This window comes from Manacus candei, unplaced genomic scaffold (genome assembly GCF_025592945.1).
Source record: "Manacus candei isolate 608988 ecotype Guabito, Panama unplaced genomic scaffold, ASM2559294v1 h1tg000028l, whole genome shotgun sequence".
NCBI classification, from domain to species: Eukaryota; Metazoa; Chordata; class Aves; order Passeriformes; family Pipridae; genus Manacus; species Manacus candei.
In genome coordinates, this window is record NW_026138076.1 from 35,095,360 (window position 1) to 35,121,317 (window position 25,958).

The following is a 25,958-nucleotide window of genomic DNA, read 5'->3' on the forward strand; positions in this document are numbered from 1 at the left end:
TACAGTGATCAGAATAGTTGAAATCACAAGGACTAAGAAATTCCCTGAGTCAACAGAATATTTTATTAGAATAACATTATAAATTCTAGCAGTTGTCTTTAATGAGTTCCTAAATAACCTTTAATATCCTCTTTTATGAAATATAGGTTGATTTGATAGCCAGATTCATGGTGTCATTGGATTAGCAACTACCCATTTCCCTAAATTAGGAGCAGTTAGGAAATGAATTATTAACAGAGTATATGGAGTAGGAAAAGTATTTTTGTGACCCTTTTTGCATTTTTATTTATTTCACAACTAGTAGTAAATTTTCCCATTATGCAATTGTGTCCCCCACATTGTGATTGTTCTTTCTAAACAAAATTTGTAAATGTGCCAGTGAGTCCTATTACAGTTTTGTATGAGGAGCAGATGTAAGCTATGTTTGACATAGTTTTAAATACTTCTATTGTTTCTAAATGGTGCTATTTCATCTTTCTAACAGAGTAACTCTTGTACCATTCCTATTAGTGGAGTCCAATGTCTGCATTCAAAAAACTCCAGAGAAGTTACTAGATATGCAAAAAGCTGAGAGAAAAAGTGGTTTGCAAAACCTTTAAAGCAGCCAAGTCAGTTTGGCACAGTTTTAACAGTATATCTACATGACTGTAACCCACAAGTGTCAGTTTTCAGAGTGGAAAAAATAAATGTAGGCTCTTTAACCAGCCATTTTGAAAAAAAATATTCTACTGCCCATTGGTTTTCAAGTTTGGGAACACGTCCCTCCAGTATTCTTTCACACCCATAATTTTTTGCTTTCCCACTGGGCATCTCTGGTGTCCATTATTTATGCATTTGTTCAGAGCCCTCAAAAGCAGGACAGTGCAGCTACTGTCTTCCATTGTTTTATTTTTAGGTTTGTTCACATTAACGTTTCATTATAATACAATGTTATCAGAAGAAAACGGATTAAAATGGCATTTTGGATAACCTTAAGTTGATGACAAGTGGGCAAAAATCAGGGCATGTAGTGTAAAGGCTGACATGCTTTACTAGGCTTGTCATGTTGGGCTCAAGCTTGGTGATAGACTACACAAGCTAACTATGCTGCTGTCTCAGTTTTAAGTTCAGAGTGTCTTATTCTTATCAGAAAAACTGTTGTTTCTTATAATTAAAAATAAGATTTTGTAGCCCCAGGGTTTCCCTGGTAAAGTTAGATTTCTTTTCTGCATATTGCAACTTGAAATATAAGAGCTCCCTCATCTCTGCTGTTGAGACGAGTTCAGTCTCTTAATTCTAGAGAAGAAGAAAGCAGAATGAGTTTCTCCTCATCAGGATTTCCTTTTTGCTCTTTGTTTTTCATCATTTGTCTTAATCTTTAACATGTCAACCAGACTGAAACTGAATGCTTAGCCCTTCATTTCACTATGATTATGCCATGCTCTCTGAGGTGTAAACTAGCTTATGCACCAAGAAAAACCTGGCAACCCAGCCCATTTGTGAATTCTGCAATCAATGCTGAATGCCAGGCTGTGATGACACATCAGTGGCAGAACTTAGATGGTTTCTTTGTACTAAATGGAAATCCTTGGATGAACAGCAGTCAGAACTTTAGCTGTAGTATAGACATAGGCTACCCTCTTTCTGTTTATTTTTACAGGTTTTAAAATAATTTTTCACTCCAGTTGTAATCACAACCTGAAATAAATTTTCGTATGTTGTAATAAATCCTTTGAGCTACTGCATAGTTGGAAAAATGAAACCCCTTTAAAAAACATTAGTATGTGTAACAGTAACTTTTCTCAGTGCACAAGGGAGCTACAGAAACCTATACAGTGAGCTGCTGTCAGTGAGAAAAGTAACAGAAAAAGGACCTATGTATGTTATGACTAAGACAAAATGTCTGGCTCTGAGTGAAGTTCAAAAGCATGACAAGCAAGCTAATTTCTGATAGGATGTAGCTTGTGCCATCAGGTCATAGTCTGAATGTAGTGCTGCTGGATGCCTAAAGCAGTTTCCCCTCCTTTGGTAGAATTGCTCTCCTTTTGGTTTAGGACACCAAAGCAACCTTGGGTTCAGTTTCTGATCAGAAGCTGGTCCACTGATTGCACAGTCATTAAATTGCCAGTGATGCCTTTCTGGTGGTAATAGAGCTCTTCATAAACTCCCAGCCCTGCACAGCTATGGTCCCTGTGCCAGGGACTGCAATGAGAAAGGGAAAGCTAGAGGGTGTAAATATTTTTATTCTTTATTCGTGTTTTCAATTGGTTTTGAATTTGAAAGCTAAAATTGAAAGCATAATATTGAAGTCTTATTTTAAGATAAAAATCTTAGCTTTCAGTATTATAAAATTTAGTCTGTAGAAGGAACAACAATGCTAGGCTGTGAAAATCTTGGTTATTGTTTCTGTGCTTCCTTTCTTCAGAATTTCCTTTCTTAGGATGACTTAGGAACTTTCAGTGCGTGTCAGCTGAGGTCTCTAAGCAGTCTCAGTTCAATCCAGACAGCCTAGTTTTCACTAAGCCCTGAGAAATAACAGCTTCTTAGTGAAGCCAAGAAAGGCATAGGCCTTTACCCCCTTGCTGGGCAGTTCTAATGGTGGAGACTACTAGTGGTCTTTCTGAGTGTGTTGAAGTTAAGACACGCTGATCATGATGGGTTTCCAGGCATTTGTGAGATTAGTGGAAGCCCTTAGGAATGAGTTTTGGAATCAGGGTATTCTACGTGAGGTTTCTAGAAGGTTTGAGCTTTTTATTACCTCTTAAAACAATTAAAAAAAAAGAAGGAATTTTTTACTTAACATTTTAAATATTGTATTTTACACTCATTCTCAGAATGATCAGGGATGAACGGGTGTAGCAATGCTTACAGCTCATTGACTTTATGTTTGAATACAGAAATATATTCTTCCAAGAGGTAAATACTGGCTTGTGCCAACTGTAGTCAACAGCACCATTTTGCATGTACAGTATTACACTTCAGCAAAGCCAAATGGTAACAAGGACAGCACAACTACAGTCATTCCTGGCATGGGTCTTCATTCAGCTGCTTGTAACTGCCTGGAGACTGAAATCATTCTTGCAAACTTTGAGATATTAACAGAGTGAGGGAGTATTTTTCATCTTCCTTTCCTTCTTTTGATTTGTCTTGAGTGTATTTGTTTGCTGTTTCCCAGTCTTTCCATGGGACGTGCATTCTAGAACAATAGTACTTTTATTCTTTAGTTACATTTCAAAAGTTAGATAAGAATCGGGGATTTTTTCTAAGGCAGGATGGTCTTTCACTTGAGGATCTCTGTACAGATGTTTAAACTAAGCTTTTTAATACAAAGCAGATAAAAGTAAAACATAAAATAAAAAATGACATAAAAATGACCAGCCTAAAACACCTTCTAAGAGTCTTACCTTGAAAATAATCTTAAAGTATGGTTATTTATTTCTGTTCAAAACTGGGCAATTGTATAACTGTGTAAAGTACAGGTATTTTCAGTTACATTGTGGACCTGACTTGATTCCATTTTGTATTTGAAACTTACTTTGGAGTAAATTGAGCACATGGAAACTTGAAAAAAAAATAATTCTGGCATTCAATAATAATAATAGCCAGAACCCTGCTTCACTACATTTGGTATTTCATCTTCCATACCTAATCAACTTGTTTATCACTGGTCAGTTACCAATTCCACCTTTTATTTCACTAGCAATACTTATTATTTTTTGAATGATTGTACTAAAGATATATTTTACAAAAGTATTGCTCTTAGAGAAATGTTCTATATCTATTTACCTGAATTTGTGACATTGACTTTGAAAAAGAACTGATGTGAATGAAGGGAAATATTTTCTTATCATGACTGTCACTATTATTCTGTTATGGTATCTCAGCCTTATGAATTTAAATCAGTGAGAGAACAAAACAACAGAAAAATCTTCCTTCCAGCTTTAATTTTGCTTTATACATTGACTGTTTGCCAGTTAAATCACCTTTCATTTATTTAAATGCTTTGCAGGTTTTCTCAACCATAGATTCTATTTTATTTTCATACCAGGAGTTACAAGAGTCACATCTCTAACGTTTGACCTCTGTTAGCTGCAATAATATATACCACAGACTCATCAAAACTGCCTGTATTACTAAAATTCTGTCATTTAGTTTGTGTGAAGAAGGTTATTCCTCCCTCTTTAACATTTTAGAGGTAGTTTTGTGTTTGCCTGACTATATCTCAACAACTAAGGGAAGTTTGCGGTTGTAGTTATTAGAGAAAATGAGAAATACCCTGCTTCTTTATTGATATAGTGCATTTATATTTATATATCACTATGCAAAACTTGCAGTTATTTTCCATATACTCTAACAGTAAACACATTTTAAGGGGCAGAAGAAGAGCAAAGTCTTAGGCAGTGAGCAAAGTAAACATCAGGTGAAAGACAAAAGCCTGGAAGAATTGATTATGCCACTTGGCTGCTCTCCTGAGGAAGATAAAAGAGGCCAGGACATGCTCTGCTACTTCCCACATGTAGAAGTCAAGCTTGGAAACAATACTCTGACATCTCTGCCATGCAGATAACTCCAGCAGGCAAGTCTGCTGATTTAACTATTCACATTTTGTATTTTTTGTGCCCGCTGATTGACAGCTACAGAACATATTCTACCAGCTTGATCTTTGTGTACTGGCTTCAATGCAAAATAAAGAATTAGGATAGAAAAGGGATGAAATTGAAAAGATAAAGAGATTAAATAAAAGATTAAGATTCCTGAAGGCTGCATATTCTGCCAAGATAATGCAAGAAGAACTTGAGTCAAAGTGTTGAGTGGTATGCACACAGCCAAGGACACTGGAGACTCTACAAACCTCTACTGTTCAAAGCCTGCTGGGAAATGTAACTCCAAAGGAATAGCACTTTACTGATCCTCAGCATTTGAGCAGCTGGGTTCCAAACATGGTGTAACCTACTGTGCTGTAATACCTCCAAGCCAGCATACCAAAGGATAGCATGCTATTTATGGTCCGTTCCCTATAAATATAATGTCAGTTAAAACTCACATCACTGGGTTTTGTGCTGGATCAAACTGCAGGTATCATGTCATGTTTTGCCATAGTCGTTGTCTGGGTAACAAAGAACCTGAACTCTACAAGATATGAGTTCACCCTGTAATAAGCATAAAGCAAAGAGCTTCACTGTACATTACTGGTCCATAATGATCCCAGTAAAAAAGTTACTCAGTCTCTGAAAGTTACCATTTAAAATGCTAGTTATTAGAGCTAACACTGTAAGACGAGAATAGCATAGCAATTTTAATATCCTTCTATATGCTGGGAACTCCAGTTGATATTGCATCAAAACGCCCCAGGATGACCCTGTCCGTGGAAGAGGTTCTCTCATTCAGGCTACTGTAGAATTTTCCTACAAGAAAACAACTCTATTCGTCATTTGTACTGTCAAACAGAAATGAGGTTCACTTGAGAACTTATTGCTGCAGTTGTTGACAAAGGAAAAGTCACACATATGGTGTCATCAATGCTGTCAAGGAGGCGCTGCCTGCAGAGTTTATCCTGCAGCTGAGGGGTTTATGCAGCACAACACAGCCTGAAGGCCACACTGGGTGTGCAGCACAGCACAGTCCTGCACCTGCTCAGGTAAGTGCTGGATGTACACTGACTGTGAGATGTACAGTGATTGCTGGGTCAGAACTGCTGCAGGAGCTGGTTTGGTTTTGTTTTACTCTGAACTGTGACACTTCCGTAGTTCAGAAAGTAGTGATTCCTGAGATGAATATGAAACACCAAGTTGCACTGAGCAAAAAACATTGGAAGGGCTGTATATTCCAGAGAAACGAAACAAAATAAAAGAGTGAAGGCATTATGGATTAGAAGTCTGCCTCAGATTGTGTCACTTCTGCCTTCTCCCTGCCTTCACTAGGAGCCAGGATGTCCAATGGCAGCATTAGGATCTGTGTATGAAGAATCTGGCTGTGACAGCTTCAAAAATAAAAGCCAGTAACAAAATGTAAGAGTTTTGAGATAAACCTCCAGGCCTTGATATCTCATTTTCTCAGGGTATGATGATCTATCTGTTGCTCTTAGCCTGGCCTTTTCCTTTTCCAGATAAGTGAGATACAAGCATCCAGACTTCCTACAGGTGATAGTGTGATAATTTGTAGGCTCTGAAAGGCAGGTCTGAGAAGTAACCTTTACAGAGATCATTCTGCCTGTGTCCCATGGCTGCACTGTTCCTCATGACTTCTGTCACCGTGTTCTTCCTTACACTTGGTGAGCTCTCCAGATCCTCCTGGGTGGAGCAGAAGTCTGTGGACTATTCAGCTGAAGGAAACTTAGTTCTCAGAGAATAAGTTGAAGGCTAAACTATTCCAAAGTCATCGAATTCTTTACCACCTGAGTAGAGGAAAATAACAATATCATATTATTTCAATGTATTTCATGTCACCAGTTTTCTAAAAGAAAGGAGGAATTTTAAAGTTTTGCCATTGTCTCTTCTGAATACTCTTGAGAACTACACCATACTTCTGTAAACATAGTATGTCACATCTGCAAAACATTCAGGCGTGTGCAGCAAAACATAAGTGTGCACAAACTCCATTTCTTGCATTCAAAATGGAGAAACAAAAGGGATTATAAAATGTAAGTTATGATCTGTGCACAGGTAATAATTGCAAAATACAGTGAGTTCAAAACAAACTCATGAAAAGTTGCACTGAGGGGGAAAGATTGTATCAGCTAAGCTACCTATTAAAGATGTAAGTGAATGTAAAAGATGAAAAGTGTGAAACGGCCATTAGAATAATTGTTGGGAGCTAAATGATAGGAAAGAAACAGGAAATGAAGAGGAGACTCAAAAAATAATAGAGAAAGGGGGGGGAAAGTCTGAAATAGCTGCAATTGTGAGATTAGGAGAGAGAAGTATGCTAGCAATAAAAATAATCTATTTTAATCCAGTGGTAATTTACATAGTGTGAATTCGAATCTGCAGTCCTGAACTCAACATGGTGTCAACAGAATTAGCCTTGCTGTTGCCTTGTAGATACTTATAATGTGAAATCTAACCACCAAATGACATAAGAAACAGCACACTGCCTATCTGGGAACTGTGACCACGGGCACAGGAACATACTTCTCTGCTTAAGAGAAGTATCACTGGTCTTTGATATGTGTTCCTACAGGGAAAGTTTAACACTAAACTTTTCCTCCGAAAACTCACTCCATGTTAGGAACATATTAAAGATAAAGGATGCTGTAGGAAGGTGATTGGTGACCTTGCATTGAATTTAATCTATTAGAGCAGAATTATTTTAGGTGGCATTCATCTTACTGAGAGAATTATTTCTTGGCACTCATTACTGTAGCAAAGGAACACATAATGAACATTAATAGAATGTTTTCATCATCGTAAGCCCTATGTGAGCTGAGTAAGAATTAGCCCCCTTTTGCAGGTGGTGAACTAAGCCCAATCCTTCAACAAGATGAACGTGTGCTACATAGTGTTGTGTGCCCTCAACTCCCATTGGAATTGCAAAGCAATGAATGCCTTAGAAAAAGCTTTCAGACATCTAAGCACTTTGTTTAAGTGATTTGCTAGAAGTTCTACATACATGGCATTCCTTATTCTCAATTACATTAAAACCATGTTACATTAACTGGGCAGGAAGCCAGGGTACACAGTCTGAACCCTACAATACCAACCCTACAATACTAACCTAACTTAACCACAGGATCATTCTTTCCCCTCTGTAACAGGCTCACAAACAAAACCACCGGGATTTCTGTCAAAAATGACACAAATGAGAGTCTGTCAATGAGGGCAAGTGGATAAAAGCAGGAAAGTGGTGAGTGGTTTGTGCCCCTGTGTGTGTGCATAAGAAAGCAGGAGAAAGGAGTGATTGAGAGGATGTGGAGAAGGTCAGGGGTAGCAGAAAGTGAGGAGAGACAATATAGTAGTAGTAGTATTTGCAAAGGAGGTCATTATGGGAGTGACAACAAACACAACAAATGGTAAGACATGAGTATGTTGCACATGTTTTAAATGAACAAATGCTTAATACTTGGGACGTTATTTGTATCCAGACACAGGTAAATCTCTGGGAAAAGAAGTCATATGTACCCTAGAACACCACAATAGCTATAAATACAATGTGATTTTTACCACATTTTGGGGTTTATGTTAATTGTCTTTTATAACTCATGTATTTTCTCCTTATCATGTTACAGTGTTTATCTTGATTACATAATTGTGAAATGTTAAGATACACTTCATTATATAGATCCACCGCTACAGTAACCAGTGTGTTTTGGGGTTTGCTTTTTATTTTATCTGTTGTTATGATTCACAGAATTTCCCTTCAGGTTCTTCTAAGTCCTAGACAGGCTTCTAGAGAACTTCTTGAGAGAATACTGGTCAAAAAGATTTCAAAGACTTGGGAATTAACAGTGTAAAATCAAAGGGCATTAGACAGAGGCTTTGATCTTGCAGGTTTGTGTCCTACCACCTTTCCCCACTCTTTTTGAAATCCCCTGCTTTTTTGCTGAAGCCAACAACTGCCCAAAATGCAAAGATAATTTGTCTAAGAGGGAACACATGTTTATCCTGCATTGTCATTTACAGCATTGTCATTTACACATTCATATATATTAGATGGTGATTCAGAGAATTCCTTCCACCTGCCAGGTCCTATGCCTTCAGTGGTGGATATACCTCTGTAGCAAGGGAAGATGGACTGTATAGACAAAGGCCTATTGACAAAATAAAGACAAATTTTCCTCAGAAAGATAATATGTTTTGCCAGAACATCTCATACTGCTACTCTCAGGCCTAAGAGTCCTTGGTCAAGTATGTGAAGTTCTTCTGAATTTTGAAAGTTTACTACAATATTGTTAAAATTACTACAATATTGCACTCCTCTGAGTCAATCACAGGAGAAGTGATAACAAAGCAACTAATAGTGGGGGAGAAAAAACATGATCTTGTAGACATGATTTACTGGGCTGAATAGCCAACCCGTCATCCAGTCTATTAACGCTGCAGTCACTCACCATAACTTTTAACCTACATTGGCCACTGGCTACGTAATTTCAATGAGAGAATATAGTTTGTCAAAATACCAGCTTTGCCTGTTACAAATACCACTTGGATATTTTGCATGTCACTTCTGGAGGGACTGGTCACTTTCTGAAAGTGTGTTGCAAACACCTCTCCAAAGTGACATGTCTTGTGTAATAGCCACAACCTCTTTCTTATTTTTGTACAACAGAAAAGCAGTAAAACATATTTTAAATAATCCCACTTTATGTTTAAGCTCAGTGCTGCAGAAAGCTGTCATGATAATTTTGATTTCAAAGGCTGAAAGAAAGGGAAAATGACCTTTATTCCTGATATAATGTGAGTGGGTCATTTCTGTGATTGCTGTATAGAGAACTTTGATGTTTTCAAATAGAACCGTAGTATATTATTCACTGTTACTCTTGAGAAACCACACACACAGCATAAATGTAACTTGAGTTTAGAAAAAAATGTATGCACATACACAAACACACACACAAAGATCAACTTGGGTACTGGAGACAATATTGATGTGCAGTAAATTGGAAGAATTTGATCTCTACATCCTCCCCTGTGTGTTTGGTTTTATTCCTTATGTCCTTTGAGCTGTCTGTTATTTTAACATAGTGCCAGGTATCAGAATACTATACAAATAATACAGTGCCTCAGCTGAAGGAGACCACAAGAGCACACAAGTAATAGATATAAATTTAGACACACTCAAGACTAAGTGTTGCAAGAACAGTAAGGCTTCTGGCAAATTAGTTTGACCCTCACAAAATATATTTTTACTGGAAAATAGGAGTGGGATGCTTTTTAAGGACTGCATTAGCCAATACTGCAGTGCAACGACACGAAGACAAAGCTGTGAAGGAAGTTGGATGTGATCAGCTGTAGGAATTCAAGTGAGAGTGGCAAAGCAATCATACCATGCATATGGAAGTCTGTGAGCACATTACTGAATACCAGAAAGCAAGGAGCAAAAAAGGCAGAGCAGCAATTCATTTTCTCTAGGAAATTATATCCATTACTTTTAAAATCTACACAATAGCTCAGGTGCAAAAGTGAGGAATGAAACAGTGTGATTAGGGCCACCTGCAGCCTACAGACCTGCTTACACCTGTATGGGAAATTTTCAGCAATGACATTTATTTGTCATTAAGAGCATGTTGTACTGCTGATGTCGTTAGATTATTGAGCACTTCCCAGCTGGAATTGGTTGAATATGAAGAAATGCTTAGAAAACTTAATGAAATCCATAGTTCTCATACATTTCAATTGGGATTGTTTATTAACTGGTGTTATTGGCATAAGGTCAAATATTCAACCTGCTCCTGTTATCGTTTTAGTCTGTAAGAGCCTAGGGATATTAGTAGTAATTACTTAATTGGAATTTCCCTTCAAGTACATTTAACAAAATGCCAAATATGAGAAACTAACTACTTGTAAGAAATTTGTGGTATGCCATCCTTGTATTTGGCTGTGTATGTTTTGCTAATAATTATTTCTTTTGTTATCACTGTGTTACAATTCCAAGAACCAGAATTTTAATGTTAGAACATTCTGTAGTCTTCCCTCACTCATTTAAAGTAGAGTCATGAGAAAACTCCAAAATCCTCAAAATGTAAAACAAGAACAAGAAAAAATTATTTAATACATTCTGTACATAATATTCCCAGCAGCTCACATACAAAACAGGTTGATTCTCTTGTCATTCTATCAAGATTGGATTGTCTGCTTACCATGTGAAACAAGAAACAGGGAGGATGTTACAAATCAAAAGGAGATATATAGACAAAAAATACTGGAAGGAAGATAAAGTGTATTTCTCATCTTCTCCATGTCATAATCTCTGACGTGTTGCCTAATTGCATTACAAATTGGTCTTGAAATATGTAATTTCCAATGTTTTTTGCTCAGTGATCAGAGAGAAGTAACTTTTTCCACTAAAATCAGATGACTCTCAGTGGCTGAATTAACATTTCTGAATACAAAATACTGCATACTACTTGGTCCAGTGAAGTATATTTGACTTAATATTATTCAACAGAGTAATTATGGAGAAGATGCACAACCAAACAAAGTAAATTAATGGCAAATCTTAAAACTAGGGAGAAACATTTTACTTGCATATCTAATCCTGTAGCGGGTTTGGCTTTCAATAGAAACAGAAACATATCCTCTAGCTGATCAACTTTGCAGGAAAACAACCCAACTTCAGAACAGGAGTCCAAAACAAAAGGACTTGAAAGCTTTGCTATTGTTACTGATGGGCTTCAAAAGTTCAGTTAGTTAAATGATTGAAGAAAATGACAGCATCTGCTGAGAAGGTTTGAAGAGTTTAAATAAGCACCTTGTGAAAAACTGCCTTACTGTACAATACTTTTCCTAACCATTTTGTAAGGAAAATATCTCCAAACCTAGCTTTATTATCAAGCCCTGAGGTGAAAGAAGCCCTAGAAAGTCAAATATTTCTTTCTGTAGCAAGGATGACACCCTTAGACCTGTTGAAGCAGGCTCCGTACTTGTACAAATTCTTTACTTCTTGAAAAATGTATTACAATGTATTTTTAAAATATGGTGTTTGGAACAGAAATAATGTGTGGATTCACCCTTTTGTCTCTCTCCATTGCTACTTTTTGTACTAATCCAAAAGAGGAGTGTAAGTCATGTTTAGTCAGAAACCCTGGCTACAGATATAATTACTGAAGTCTAGGTCTTTGTAGTTCACAACTGGTTTCTGCAGAGATTGATCACTAGAATGCTTCATTTTGTTATGTGCACTAGATTACCTGAAGACAGGTCTTTTACTATTGTATAAGAATTATCAGGACTTAGAAAAATACTCTTGAAATAAGAAGAGCCAAATTATTGCCATCGCAGGCCTGTTTAGTTGGACATCTTTGCTATTCCGCTAGCGCTCACTGCTCCCAGCCTGACTTGGCTTCTTGCATTTGTTATTCTCTTTTCCCTTCTATGAAGTGCTTCAGTCCTTTCATTTACTAATGCACTAACAGAACAGCTATTCCACTGCAGTTTTCTTTTCTTATTATTTTTGATGGTGAGGACACACAAACAGTCAAATCAGTAGGACTAAGGTAATGGCAATGGCAAGAGCAAGAATAAGAAGCACAGAGCATTGCAAGGGCAGGGTTTTCTTAAACTGGTTCCCAACTGGCCTTCTCTGGTTCTCAGTTCTCATTTTCTCTTCAGAGAAGGAAGTGTAATTTATGGTGAAAAATGACTGTTCCTCACCCAAACTCAGTTATAAGGAGGAACGAACAACAGAGTGATGGCTTGAGGATTCAGGCTCCTGAGGTTACAAATCTCTGCAAACTAAAGACTGGTATTAAGTAATCATCACTCATCCCTGAGACCTGTATCCAAGCTAAAGAATACTCTTCAATATTTAGTTATTAGCCCATAAGTCTAACACGCATCAGAACTGCAGAATCAATGTGGGCAAATGGCAAGGAAGGTAGGGATACAGCTGAACTGCCAAAAACTTCAACTTTCCCTACCTGATGGCTGCTAGATTCTAGGAATGAAGTGATTTTACTGTTCAGCTATGTGCTTGCAAATAATTTTGTCTAATAATGTGCTTACAGAATTACTGAGTAAAAAGTGCCTTGAAAAGCCATCAGCTTGGCTGTAACCTACCTCTGAGTAATGCTGTGGAAAAAAAAAATTAAAGAAGATGGGAGAGAAAAGCTCTGTTTTCACTCTCTTTGTTCTGCATTTGTATGAGGATGAAGTAGGCTGCACTGCAGAACAGTAGTTTGTCACAGGAGATATCTCAGCTGATAAAAAGAAATAACCTTGTCACCTTCTGTATCCTTTGCTGAAGTTAACAAGTCATTATGCTTCTGGTATTTTCTGGTGAGACACTGAGTCAAACTAACATTTCTTTTGTCTTTTTAGTGTTCGTCCTCATTGTCAGAACCTTGACCTCTAGGCATAATGTGGATTAAGCATCTGCTCTCTCTGGATTTTAGATATTTGCACCTTTACTGGGGACTTCAAAACAGGAGTGTAACCATGTTCTTGCTAACGCTGGTGTAAAATAGGGATCATTACAATACAGTCAGTGGAATTACTCTGGCAGAAAATGGGGGTAAATGGGGCTCTGGATTGTCCACAGATTTTCAGACAATTGGAAAAGATGTTGCAGTGTGTCCTCCAATTACTATTAACAAAAGTGCTCTTCCCCACATAGCCATTTTTCTCAAAATGCCAATTTCTTTTGAGCTCTGCTTCCCATTAAGACTTCTCCTGAATGAGGGCAAATGAGAGTGATGTTCACTTTCATCAGCTGAGCAGTATGAGAGGACTGGCCTTGCTATTACTATGCACTCACAAGCAGCTCAGAAGCAATTGAAACACACTTGGTTGTCTAATTTGAAACTCTGAAAAAATAAAGAAAAGGATTTTAAGGCTCAGCTCAGTAAGAGAATAGCCTGTGCAGCAGCATTTAAAACTTTCAAGTGCTTTTTAGAACAAAATTCTTGATAAGAAGTTTTCTCTCTCTTTTCTAGCATCCAAGATCTGCTATATTTCTCCTTTGAGAATTCATAACAGCAACAGATACTTCAGATGTAAGGTAAGAACTGTGAGAAAAGGATTTGCCTTTGTTGTTATTAACACGACCAATTTGTACAGCAAAAAGTAGACCTGGTTTTGGTAGGTGGGTGAAGTGTAACGTTCAGATAAACTGCACTGTAAAACAAACTGTGAGCTTTAAACAGTGATCCCAGTCTGGCCAACAAATTAAATAATAAATTTCTGCACTGAGGTCTCTTGGTAAATTAATGAGTGAAATCTGTTGGCTCTTGTCCTTCCTGAGTCTGGGAGAAGTCTTGCTTATGGTCAATGAGCACAGATCTGACTTGGGCACTCAAAGCTAACCCAGTGGCCAGGGTCCTGGCAGTCTGTTTAAACAAAAACAATTTTCATCTCTGTAATGTCAAATTTATATCTATTTACACTCCCTTATATATGCTTAGATTAAGAGTGACAGAATTTAATTTAGGAAACGTTATTAATCAGTGCTGAATCAAACCCTGTATCTGTTTTCTAAGGGAAATTAAATAAAGAGATGTCTTGTTCATATTTATGAGGGATTTTCCTCTACCTCAGAAACCTAGCTTCTGGTTTATTGTTCCTAAACAGCTTCTCCAAGGAATGTGGGCCAATAAGCTGGAATCCATTGACACATGTATTTTTTGTGTCAATACATAAGCAACTGCCAGCTGAGGAGTACCCAGCACCAGACCTCTTGGACTGGAGTGTTTGCTTGCTCTGTACCTCACCGAGCAAAACCATGTCCAAGGGGAGAGAATATGCACGTAATGGAAAACCTTAACAGTTTATTGCAAAGTCTGTGCTTTGTCAAATTTAATGCATTGATTGGTACAGTTATTCTTGTGCTTTTTCTGCTTATAGGCCAGTTATTGCCCATCTGGTCTTATCAGAATTCATGAACAGTAGAGTTTGGAAAAAATTATGATGGCCAAATACATTTTTAGTGCTAACATGAAGATGTGATTCTAAAACAAAACAGTTACAAAAATTTATAGGAAATTTTCTATAGAGAACAGTTGAGTCAAAAGGATTGAGACTGAGGCAATCTGATTTCTAAGTGGCTTTCATTTACTTTAGCAATCATGCTGAACTTACTGTTATGGCTAAAGTAAATAAAAATTGTTTGTGTGAGAAAATATTTACTATTTTGCATCCTTGTAGTTTAAATCCTTGTTGGTAAAAATCTGATGGAAATCTGCAGTAACCTTCAGTGTCTACAGAGAGTAAAGATTCTTCATCAGGAAATCTCAAAATACTACACAAACCCCAAAAGTAGTGGCTTTGTTTTTACGGGAGAAAATGATAGTTTGTTCAGGCCATACAGTTGCAGATGGGTAGAAGTGAAATCATCTGAAGCTCTATCCATTTGGGTTTTTACTCTCTTAGAAAGTTCAGTATAGGTATTTTATATATATATGATATACATTGTGTGTGTGCTTTTTGGGTTTCCATCAAGTTTAGTCAGTATGAGTAGAGTCTCATATGTCTCCATATGAATACAAAGATGATGGTCTGGGTTTCATGAAAAAAAAAAAAAAACAGCTAAAATCCATCCCAACCTGTTTCGAAACTCATACCTTCACTGGCACCATATGAACTTGATCAGTGTTTTCCCCTTCACTTTGTCTCTTCTTATTACCTTAAATTTGAAAGAAATTGCAGTATTTTGATTATAGCTGCTGTAGGAATTCAGTTAAAGGAATTCCAATTACAGTGAGCTACAGGAAAACATTTTACAGAATCTTACCCTAAAGTTGTGTATGCCAGAGCCTGAGCATTTCATGAGATTTCATACACGTTCAGTCAATGTTGCAGTTTGTCTGCATCAGTGAGGGGATTTAGTGCTGTAGGGGCTGCAGGGAGGTGTGTGCACACTCAGGGTGCTCCACAGAGCCTCTGAGCCCTTGTCCTTGAGAGGTGTCATAGGGATGTAGGACTCTTTTCAAATTAATAGAATCCAAATTACTGGGCATAAGATGATGAAATTAAAAGCTTCAAAGCTACTTGACATGAATTCTCTTTTAAAATAGATGTAATCAGTAGGAGGAGAGTTTTTCAGGTGTTGATTTTTTAACTCCAAAGTTAGCATAAATAATTATATTGCTTGGCATTTCTGTCTGTTGGAAGAATGATACTAATAAACCTACCTGACATCTTCAAATTATCACATTGCTAAGTCATTGTCTTTAAAGTATTTCTAAATATTATTTTTTGTTGTAATCATGTCTAGTGGTTAACACGTAGGCTTGAAACAGAACCTTCCATCAGGGAAATTAGCATTTTAGTTTTACATGTTTAACATTTCTCATCTTACCATTTTAAAGAGAAGAGTTTATCAAACCAGTTTTAAGAAACCAATGTTCACTGTCTGAAGGAATGTGATCTAGTTCTGTTTACTACCATTCAAAGTGTAGAAATGCAGAGATACCCTGGATAAGATAGACACAGACAACATTGCTGGAGTGGTTTTACAGGATTGCTTAAGTAGATTTACCTATTCTTGGAGGCCTCCTTAACCTTGCTTCATGGCTCCTTAATGAGACTACTGGTAAAAATTTCAATATGAGCCTTTCAAGTATGACAAGACTGACTGCAAACAGCTCAGTAGCACTCAGAGCACATCTTTGATTCTCTGGTTTACCTACTTGACTCTATTCAGTCTGTCTCTTCACAACAGCCTGTCTAAATAACCTTGAGAAATGTAATTATACACTCACTATTGATTAGTAAGGATCCATATTTAATTATGCGTAACATGTTCCACTTTTAAACTTTTAGTTCTTTGTGCATCAACACTTCATGTCAGATTGCAGTTTACTTTCAGCCATTACAGTAATGATCTTCATAGGAAAATGAGGCTTCCTCCTTCCTTAAATTGCTTAAGGAACAGACTTGTTTGCAGCTCCTCTATCTGCATACAAGCCAACATCCTCCCTTTGGTGCAGAAGTGTGACCAGTCATTCCTCACTGAAGGGTTTTATTCATAATTTTTGCTAGGAAAATAGTTTTGCTGAGGCAGTGCTTTGAGGTCTTTGCATTGAATCTGTACTGCAGTCTCAAGGGACCATGTCAGTTAAATTTGGACCTATTGCTGTAGCAGTTTCTTTATTTTTAGTTCACAAAAAGTGTTAAATAATAGTAGTATAAGATCACGTAATTGAGCAAACCTAAAGTCTTCTCTAACCTGTTTCTATTTACAGCAAAAAAAAAATAAACTTTTTCAGTAGAACAGGAACATATAATTAAAAATTTCAGCATATTAAAAAATATCTGACTTTGCAGGCAGTCTCCTTAGAAGTAATATGTGATGATTTGCTTCCTGTTAAATAAGGAATTGTGCACAAAATAAAACTTACTTTACAATATTTTTCTCAATCAGGAGCCTAATTGAATCTTCCTTTAAGAAGAAATCTAATCTATGATCCCTAGAGATGCAGATTGAAATTCTTTTTTCTGAATCTGCATCCCTCCATGGGTGGGGTTTGGGATTTTTTGTTAGTTCAGTGAAGAATAAAAACCAGAGGACTTTAGTCTCTATATCTGGTTCACATATTCTCTGAGTTGGAAAAAAGGTCATGACAGCAACTCACATCATTGTAGTACTCCCAAAATCCAGACCTACCTGACTGCAGTTCAGCACTAGACCTTTTTCAATCCAAAACGTGGGCTAATTGTTACTGATAATTCAGGGTCAAATTTAGAAGCATCAAGCTCAGTGCTAAGGGAATTAACTTGCAATGAAAGAAAATTAAAAAATCTCTCCCCTGTGATCACCTTTGTCTTCTTCCTGAAATACCTTCTACAGACTTTATAGAGTGTGATGTTATTTGAAGGAGCATCCTTGCTTGCATACATGAATCCAGCCTGCCTTAATATGACAACCTCATAGGAATCAGGGCTCTTCGCTGTAAAGAAGCTGTGCAGCCATTCCATGTTCCTTGTTGTCTCTTGGGAGATTTGTTTGCTACCAAGGCAGTGCATGGGCGAGTAAAAGAAGAATGAATGTGTCCTCAGAAGACACCATTACAAAATACTCCCCTATGCAGAAATTGTGACATGAAAATGTACCGATGAGTTCATTGCCTAGTGGGGCTATTTCTGGCATGTTTACCCTCACCTCTTCCTCAGAGCTGTGCCTACTGTAAGCAACTAGTTCTGAAAGTTTGCTTAAGATAGCAGTGCAGTGTTAAGCAGTGGAAGCATTTTCCTTTGAATATGGCTATCCTCCAAAAGAAAACAGGTATGAGTGGCTCGTTTGTACAATAAAACCAGTTGTTAATATGTTCTGGGAGCTGTTTCAATCCAGGATAAGTGGGGGAACATTATCACTAGAAAGTGCTTTTAATAGCAAACGATTTGTATGAAGCAACAAAAAGAAAGAGATTACAAGAGAAATGTAAAGATCAGGTTCAAAAGCGTATCAGAATGATTTATAGGGCTATAGCAGAGATTAACATACAGTAGTTTCATGGGGCCCTGTTTGTGCTGAGACCATCTCTGTTAAACTGTAAAAATGCCTAAAAATCTACTACAAGGCATGATTCTGCCATGACTGAACTGAGAATGAGATACTCATCCTCTAGATGATAAAGGAGGTACAATAATAAGTCATTATAAATGAGAACTGACTATGGTTTTCCTTTACATTGAACAAGAAGAGAATGAGAAAAACAGTAGCAATTCAAAGGCTTGTCCATTCTCTGAGCAAGAACTAGGTCTCCAGATCTTCCAGTCTGTCTTGGTCAACAGAAAAAAAAATCCACTGTGAACACTTGTTTTAGAAAATCACATATAAATATAGTAAAAGGTAATGGATTTTGAAAAGATCTGCAAGCAAAAGGCAAAATACATGTAAGGTTCAAATATCAGAATATGGGTTGTATTAATTAAATGAAACATTTTGTGTGCTAGGAAGCAGACACTAAAAAGACATTGTTTTACAGTCAGAACATGAGTTGTTGGTACTATATATTTTCCTGCTAGTAAAAAATTCTGATTGAAATGCTCTCTTTTCTAGTACTATTGATTAGCTCTGGTATGTTCTGCAGACTGTTTCTGCTGTTATTTTACATCTGATAACACTACCACGGGGAATTGTGTTGTGTAGTTCTAAAAATAATAACAACGCTCATTTGTGGAACTATAGAAAGGTGTGCAAGATGACGGTGGCAAGATTGATAGGAGAACAATTTTGTTCTCAGAAGTTCACTCTTAGGATTTACAAAATAGCCTGTGTTAGCTGAGGCAGAAAATAAGATTTTATCTGAAAAGTACATCCAAGATTCCTCAATTATAATTCTTTTTTAATGAAAACTTACTGGCATATCCTTTTAATTTTTTACATTTGTGTAGGAGAAAAATTGGGCAAGGAATTGCCTAACTGATGTACTCCTATACAACTTACATTCTTGCTAAATGATTCATGGATGTCCCAGTAACCAATGTCTACATGAGCTAGAGAGCTCTGGTATTTGATTCAAAAATTGATGATGGAAAATACTGTTTTTCCAATCTATACATATATATTTACATTTCTTTGTTTGTTTATATCTTTGAAAAAATTCTGCATCCAAATTCTAACAAACATTGCATGGAACTATTTTAGTGTCCTAAATGTCAAATGTCCTCCCCCACAAAAAAAACCCTCAAAAACCCAAACCAACAAAAACCTGGCAAAAGAGACCTAATTTTTTTCTTTAATCTATATGCATGCACATATAAATAAGTAGTGGGTTATACTAATAGTCCATCTGACTCTATTACCATGTGCATGTAGTTGCATCTTAAAGTGCCATTTTACAGGCCATTGTAGCTATTTTGCAGGTGATGTTTAGCCACTGCTTTTATGTGTATCTTGCACACAGAACTACTGTAGAAGTCTTATCTACTGTGTTGTTTGTATTTTAAATTAGAAAGTAATAACTGCTGCCTAAATGATAATGTCAACTATTCAGATGATGCTTAGGTAACTAAATAACTGTTCGGTGTTACTATTATGATAATGTACAGTGTAACAGAAGTAGGCCCACTATAAAGTTACACCTCAAGAAGTATGCATTTAGCAAGAATACAGACAACATCTACAGTTTTTTTCTTTAAATTTAATGTTATTGAATCAAATAATGTGACAAATCAAACAGATGAATTAAATAAGGAATTCTGAATGACAGAGAGGGATTAAAAAAAAAGTAGAGGACAGCGCAGCTGGATTTGGAGTCTTGTATAATATCTGGGTTGACGGTTACATATGTGAGACTCTGGCTCTGCTTTAAGAAAACTTGTCTTCTTGGTCAGTGTGTCAAAGCTCTGAGAGTCATAGGTGTTCTGAAACAGAAAATAGTTTCTGACAACAACACCTGTAAAAGCAAAAGTTTCAGATTTCATTAATTTTAAAATATTCATCTGACTTCTGATAGATCCACAAAAAACCATTAAGTACTATAGCAAATCACAGTGAGGCTCCTCACTGACATTTGTCTTTGCTCTGCTCCAGCCACCCTTAGTTTAATGCTTACAAAAGCACTACTGACAAAGCCCAGATAAGAGCCTCATTTTTTAATATTAGTACAAGAAGGAGGAGTGTCAGAATGTGATTGTCATCTGCTGTAAATTTGCTTGGATAAATACATGTACTAGATAAGGGACCTGTAGTCAAACTGTGTTATTTCATAACTAGCTCTGCCAGTTAACCAAGCTACAGTTAAGTCCTCCCACAAAAGTTCATGGTGTATATTATATCCTGTCATTTATATGGCCTCAGAAAGTCTTGGGACAAGTCATGTCCGATACAGTAGAGAATTTCAGAAGACTCAGTCTAGGCACCAGCTCTTCTGATCTCAGTCCATGATGGAGAACCTCAGAGCTAAAGAAACCATCTCAAATGGATCCCTGCTGATTACAAGAAATAGCAGCTACTCTATAGGGATTATCACTTGATCCCCCTTTTCAGCAACAATGATACTTGAGAACCCTGACAGTCCTTGACTTGGGAGAGAACTTTTAGGTTTCAGATAGCATTGCCTCATGAAAGTGTCATGAAGAAATAGGGCAGGGATATGGGGAAATAGGGTAGGAAAAACCTCAAATGGTACAAGGCTGACAGTTCTTTTCAGGTGGATGTTTACTCTCAGATAGTGTTGAGAAGAAAATGAGAACAAAATAATAGAAGAATGTTTAGAGGGAGCACTTGTTATCCAAGGCACCTAGAAGAAAGAAGTGAAGGAACTCTGAATCCTTTAACAGTTCAAAGAAGAAAGTTAAAGTCCTGGTCTGCATTACTGGACCATATCTTGTTACACTTTAATGAAGGATGCTGTTTACTTTGATAAGAAATATTTGTATAAAAAATTAGTTTGGACTTGGGCTGTGGAAAGAAAATACTGTGCATACCTTGTCAACACTTTATGTGATTGGACCAGAAGTCCTCACATAAATATGAAGGCATAAGGAGACAAAATGAGGTTCTCTGAACTAAAAGTGGCAAGGAGTGATAGGATATTTAATTTTTTTAATCTGCTAAGCTGAAATAACTGAAGGATATAAGTCTGAAAATTTTGTGGCACGACTGAGTAAGAAAGAATTAGTTTTGTCAAGTATAATATGCCAGGGAGCTTCATATTATTCAGGTGATGTCAAATGCAGAGAAAACAACATAAATGCTGAGCTGTGAGAAACTCTGTGTGAATAAATATGTGCCTATCACACTTCAGGCATAAAATATTCATATATTTCAATGCTAATTCTTCCATGACTGGACTGCTTCCAGAAAAAAAAAAATCACAGAAAAGTAACTGGCTACAACTTATACTTAATATTATTAGCAAAAACAGTGCTAGAAACACCAGGTAGCCCTTTTTTAAGCTCCATTCTCTTTTAATTGTGAACCTTCACATTACAGTGTGATAATTAGAGAAGAAAACTAAGCATGGGGGCAAACAGCATTTTTTTCTGCATCCTTGCCTAACAGTGTAGAACTGGTTGGGATGCAAGTCCAGACCCTGAATTGCTGGTGGCTCAGAAGCAGCTATGGATTAAGGTTTAATAAAGAATAGGTCAGCTATGACCAGCTTTAATTGAAAAGGGACCGACTGAGATAATTTCAAACATACCACCACGGTTTCTTGCCTGTTTGAAGGAAAGAAGAACACTCTCTTCCTTAACTGCCCTTAGTGTTGACATGGAAAGCCCAGCATTTTCAATCCCTCTGATCAGGCCCAGGGGCAATACTAAACCAAAAATCATGTGTAAATACTATTTTTATTGGATATTTTGGTCATTCTACACTGTGGACTGAGAGAGACATCTCACCTGTTTGTATGGCAAGTCTGAAGAGAAGCAGCAATTTTAATCAATGCACAAAGATTTCTCTTCTCCTCCATCACATTCCAAGTAAGCACATATGCAATGCAACGATCTGATTTGTACCATTTGTACCATTCCTAAATTTGTACCTTTGGAATGATAACCTTTAGGGATAAATAATGGTCTTTAAACTTGTGGGGTACTGTGATAACAGAGTGATACTATAGAGATACTGAAGAGATATAGGTGTTCCAAAGCAATCTCTTCCAGGGGAAAACAGCATGCACCCTACTGACACTGCAATTACAGAGCACTGTCCAAGCCTGCCCTTCCTGGCCTTTATGTCAGCTGGATTCCTCTGCCATGTTGGTACACACCTACCTTGGCTAGTTCAGTTGTCTCTTCCATGGCATTCCAAAGCAGAAGGTTCCTGAGGCTTTACCCACTTTCTCAAAAGGACAGCCTTGTCTCTCTCATCAGCTTCCTATTTTATTTCTCACTTGGATTTTGTATTCCTTGGATGCTACACAAATCTTGCCCTGGGATATTTTATTTGGTGTTTTCTTTCTCAATTATCATCCTTATTTTTCACACTCATCTTACAGTGGAATTTTCATTGTGTCTCACAAATTATGATTCCTGATGTATTTTTTAGTGCAGTTCCCGACATCTGAAATTGATTCTATATAGATCTTTGAGTCATAAACTCTTAATTTTCTTCCAAATCTCAACTGAAGATCTACTTTTCAGCACCTACCTCTACCTCTTAATTTTCTCATTGCAGTTTTTTATAATATAACCCATCAATTTTGTTTCTACACTGCATAATCTTTTTTAGGAATACATGCATATTTTTTAAAAGTTACAGAAAATAAGACTGCATTGTGTTGGCCAGATTCTGCTTATTTGCATTAGTTGCAAAAGAACTCACTAATTTTCCACAGAATTACACAGGTAGACTCTGGAGTCAGTGAGAGAGACTAGGACACAGCATATTTTATGAGAAGACTTGACAACAATCCTAGATGCTATGCAATGCACCAGAAGGCTGCTCACCTGTGTGGTGAGCTGCTTTACATTGAGCACCAAGCTGGTTCAAGATCAGGAAATGGGCATGGCAGCAAAAAACTGTGTTACAGTAACAAACGTGTCAAGTGAGGGCTTCTGTGACACAAACCTGATGCATAAATTCAGCGTTTTGATTATTGTCCTCAGTGAAAACTCCTCTTTTAACCCCTGACATTTCATTCTCTGCAGCTTGTTTATTGATACAAAGTGTTAGTGTGCGAATCTCATATTCACAGAAGGAGCAGTAGCCTGGGCTCATCTTGCATCCTTAATCACCTTAGGTCTGTGTAGAACCAACAAAGCCACAGGGCCAGCAGGGCTGTAGTAAGGCTTTAAAATAACTTTAAATTACTTACACCAAATGATTTTTCCATGCTTCTGCTCTGAGGCTGTCAGAAAACAGAGAGTGCATATGCTGCCCCCAGAGGTTGTGTCACTGGCAAAGAAGTCAGGCATTGCTAATTACAGAAGTGCCTTACTGTGTCCTCTGGCTTAAGTAACTACGACTGATCCAAAGAGACCACAGGAATCAGTGGGAATTTTCTTCCATTTACTTCTGTAGGCCTTGGGTCAGGCATTTGTTACAGTGTTCCAAAACCTGCTTAAATACACCTCGAGTTTCTTCTGGTCTCATAAAATCTATCAATTGTTCCCAGATGCGCTGTGCAGAAAATAATTTTCCTTTTCTGTGAGATTTCAAATACAAACAGCAAGCAATATGAGAACTCTGTGGGCAGCTGGCTTGATTTTTGTCCTAGAAACTGCAGACTGGCCATGCATAACCTTTCTTGAATATAAAAAAAGTAACAATAATTCAAATTGGTTTGGATGTGAGTGCAGTGAAAAGGACTGATATTGGCTGAAAATACCCTGGCTTACAAGGAGCTTCAAACACCAAAGAGGAGAGAAATAAGAAAAACAGAGAGTAGAACTGTGAGCAGGAAATTATAACATGAAATTTAAACCCCAAAAAAATAAAGTTAATTCATCTGAATTCTGTCTTCATTAATGTCTTGTGTATTTCCTTTGTTCCTGATCTCCTCTCCTCTTGCAGATTTTAAATAGGTCTGAAAGGGTCATTTGTTGCTGTTTTGCCTCAATGCCACTATATCGGTATATCGAAGACTGTGAGATGACTGTATGTGGTCTGGAAGAACATGCCTGAGTTTCTCACAGTCTTCAGGAAAAACAAATTTGATTGATATTTGATATGTCTGTTCCTATATTACTGTTTGTCTTAGGATATGCTGGGAAGGAGACAATGGCCATTATGCACTCAAATGGGGACCTGCCATTTCCCAGCTCAGTGAGAGATGTGTCCTAATGTGTTAATGGGATGCTGGATGGAAAAAAAAATATTATTAAGAGAATTCAAACTAAATATCACTTCCTATAAGAAGGGAAGAGTTTTACTTGAAATGAACTAAAAACTTATTTCTTGAAATGACTGAGAAGCAGTGGAAGTAAAGTGTAAGAGGCAGGCTTGCCTTCACAGGAGGAAGAACCAGGTAACCTTAAGTTCACATGTCTAAAGTGGATCCTGCAATGAATTTAATGATGTGAGTCTCATATAATGTTAGCAACTGAATTCATGACTTCACCGGTAGATCAGTAATTATTTGAAAGTGTTCACACAGTGATATATATTTGGAAACCAACAACAGCCTAGTTTCAGCTGCTTGTCACACATGTAGGATGGGTGCTAGATAAAAGTGACATGGATTAAAAAAAAAAAAAAGAAGAGGAGAGTTTTAGTATGAGCCACAGAGGCACTGTGTTCCACTTGTCCAAAGAAAGCTCCAGGAGCCAGAAGAATCAGTTGAGATCTTGTCAAAGTCATTTATTTCAGGGGTTTAATGAAGCCTGGCTACAAGATTTACTTCAGGAAAACAGTAAAAAACAAAACAAAACAAACAAAAAAAAAAAAAAAAAGGGGGAAAAAAGAAAAGTGAAAGGGAGCTAAGGAACTAGCCTTCAATTTGCAGTTAGAAATTTGAGATGCTGTATCTAAGACACTTGGTTAAACGATTGGTATTACAAAATATATCTGCTTCTATATCTAGTACACTTTAGATAAAACAATCTATAGCCAAAATTGATTAGTTGGACTAAAAGACACAATTATGATCAGGCCAGGAAATATATGTATGCATGAAAATTCAGTGCACACAAAAGCAATTGGGTAAGTCACCAATCCAATAAAGTTAGACATACTGTACAAATGAGAGACCTTATTATTCACTCTTATGTGCTGATGCTAAGCAGATGTAAAATAGGTTTAATTCTAATCCAATGGCTTGCTATGTGTTTTTTATTTAGACCAGCTTTTCTCTGACTTAATTTAAGTACAGTGGTGTACACCTTGTGTCACATGGAACAGCAACAATTTACTGTTTGCTAGTTTAAACATTTGTTGGTTTGTTAGGACAGACAGAAAGAGGAAGGAAGGTCTGTGAGACTATTTTTTGGGGGACAAAAGTGCAGCCATACAAATTAAAGGACAAATAGATAAACACCATACAAAATGATTTTCACATTGATATACCTATCACAGTTGTGCCTTGTAAACTCAATACAATTTACTTTTTGTTTTGCTAGGAATAGACACTTGTTTCTTTTTAAGGTAACACTATGAAACTGCTTTCTTTTCTGTGTGTGTTCTTTTTTTCCCTGGTCTGTATTTGGGGTCGATCTTAGGTGTTGAGTAGCATGGACTCAGATGCTGTTCTTCTCAGTTTTAAAAAAGCCATTTTTCCCTCTGGAAACCTCTAGGGGAGTTTTGATGTTTTGAAGGTTAGGAAGATTGCAAAATAAAGGAAGCAATTACATCAGTCATTTAAATCCATTGATAGACTCTCCCTGGCAGGTCTAACTTGATTGTAGTGACAATGGAAGAAGCAAGAAGGCTCATCAGACCAATCCCATGGCAGAAATGTACACCAAGGAGAGTGTAGGAGAATGAGAGGGACAGATAAA

The 25,958-nt window shown here is 37.1% G+C and overlaps 1 long non-coding RNA gene across 2 annotated transcripts in view; it reads left to right on the forward strand.

Annotated features, from left to right (window-relative positions):
• Positions 1–25,958, forward strand: part of LOC127472112 (uncharacterized) — a 126,589-nt gene that overhangs the window by 52,867 nt on the left and 47,764 nt on the right. For both annotated transcript variants that reach the window (XR_007904870.1, XR_007904871.1), the window contains exon 3: positions 13,568–13,632. This is a non-coding gene — a long non-coding RNA (uncharacterized LOC127472112). The remainder of the gene's footprint in view (positions 1–13,567; positions 13,633–25,958) is intronic.